The sequence below is a fragment of the Ceratosolen solmsi genome, unplaced genomic scaffold (genome assembly GCF_000503995.2).
Source record: "Ceratosolen solmsi marchali unplaced genomic scaffold, CerSol_1.0 scaffold7, whole genome shotgun sequence".
NCBI classification, from domain to species: Eukaryota; Metazoa; Arthropoda; class Insecta; order Hymenoptera; family Agaonidae; genus Ceratosolen; species Ceratosolen solmsi.
Genome location: NW_011948413.1, coordinates 12,621,833 through 12,624,087, shown reverse-complemented (window position 1 = coordinate 12,624,087; position 2,255 = coordinate 12,621,833). Strand labels below are relative to the sequence as shown.

At 32.8% G+C, this 2,255-nt stretch overlaps 1 protein-coding gene across 1 annotated transcript in view; it reads right to left on the bottom strand.

Moving 5' to 3' along the window:
- Nucleotides 1-2,255, bottom strand: part of Ipk2 (Inositol phosphate kinase 2) — an 8,450-nt gene that overhangs the window by 2,600 nt on the left and 3,595 nt on the right. The gene's annotated exons all lie outside the window — the stretch shown is intronic.

Below are 2,255 nucleotides of genomic sequence, written 5' to 3'. Positions count from 1 at the left end.
GGGGGGGGGGGGGGGGGGGGGGGGGGGGGGGGGGGGGGGGGGGGGGGGGGGGGGGGGGGGGGGGGGGGGGGGGGGGGGGGGGAGAGGAGACAGTTCTGATTTCCCGTATTCGAAATTCATATTCGAGTTTGGCAAAAGCATTTGGCAAGCATTGAAACTTAAGAGTTTCGACTACTAGTTGGTAAACCTTGGCGCGCAACATTTAAGAGGCATAAATCATTTATAAATAGTAAAAACGTTTTGCGAGTACATTGTACATGAATTTCAGATGAATAATATGCATAGGGTGCTCGGGCACTATTAACATAAAGAATATCGAGTAAAATATGTGTAAAAAAAAGCCGTCGAATGGCTTGAAGTAAAATTCGTGAAAATCTCGGGATTTCATATGGCATGTGCAAGCTGATGTTTTTGACAGTACTGCCGGCATGGGTAACTACCGGCGACTACGAAGCTCCTTATAAAATAATTAAATTTTCAATAAAAACAAAAGAAATATGGAAAATTTTGCAACCTACGGCAATCAGTCGAATGATAAAGAAAGTCACGTATAATTTAACATTGTTCTAGCGCATTACCGGTGATGACGAATCGTGAGTATACGTTCGTGGCATTGAAACAAAGGTCAAATTGTCATAATGGGCGCTCCTGAGTGAACTACGAATGAAAAAAACAGAATAACAAAAGAAGAAGAAGAAAAAGATAGAAATACTTCAATTTCTATCAAATCTTCGATATTTTTTTTTTTTTTTTTTTTTTTTTTTTTTCTTTTTTTTTTTTTTTAATTTATCTTGTTTGCTTGTTCATCGTCGCGACATTGAGTTTTACGAATTTTGACAATTAATAAGATATTCCGCTTGCACGCGTTACGCTGCGTATATATATATATATATATATATATAAAGCAATACTTTGCTAGGAGCCGACAGATTTATGAAAGGAGAGGCAACTACCAAACTTAACTACCAAAATTATTATACCATGAGCTACGTGTGTGCTACTCAGATATACCGCGCGCGCGCGTTGCGCGGTGTATATATATATATATATATATATATATATATATATATATATATATATAAAGCAATACTTTGCTAGGAGCCGACAGATTTATGAAAGGAGAGGCAACTACCAAACTTAACTACCAAAATTATTATACCATGAGCTACGTGTGTGCTACTCCATGATTTAAGCGAATAAGTAAAATTTACTTTCGTGCTATTTTTATTTTTGGTAAGGATGCCGCGAAGCTTGAAGGAATAACAATGAGTACCCAACGTCGATGATAATGAGCATGAATCGCTTAATAAATGGATAGTTAGATGAAAAAGTTTAATTCAGAAGTATTTGCTAATAAAGAGCATCTTCGTAAAATGAGAGGGCAAATTGAACAAAGTTGTATGTTCACGGAGATAAAAAAAAAAAAAAAAAAAAAATCGTACTCATTTTCAAGTAATTAAATGGCAATTATATTTTTTTGTATATTCTATTTAAAATTATGCAAAACTAATAAAAGACCGAGAGAAATGAAATCATGTACGTAAAATTTATGATCAATAATAATAAAAACAATGAGTAATATTTTTCCCGTGCTTGAATATTCATTATTCTTGCAAGTAAAATATGAAATAAAAATATCTAGACTCTTCTATGGCAAAGGCTATTGGAATAAAAAAAAAAAAAGAAAAAAAAAAGATAATAATAATAATAATAATAATAAAAGAAAATAAAAAAAAATCCACGCACATAGCTACGATAAGCATTTTTGTAACATAAACTCTTAGCTTTTATTTAAATGGCGTTATAAAAGCGCTATTGGTTGTGCATTAATTTAGCGCTTAATACGTAGTTTAAAAATCGGCAACTAAGAATCAATTAAAACGCGAATAATACGTATACATATAAAGATTTTATTAATACTAAATATCTCGTAAATAATTTTACAAAAAATAGAAAGAAAAATAAAAGTGCGCAGACTTTCGTTTCGACTGGCTTATACGTATTCAAATATTTATTCGTTTCAAAATTAAACATAAAATGCCTTTAGAAATTACACGCTAATCTATAATCACAATACGAGGAATTAATTTTGTATTCCAGGTAAATTTTTGAGCACGTTGAGCTTCGCATAATTATTATGGCAATGAAGGTTTTTACCACGGACATAAGCAGAGAAAATACGCGCCAAGTTTTATGAGCTTAAGCGTAGATAATTAATTCTGTAATTTAAGATCTAAAATTAGTATTCGACATGT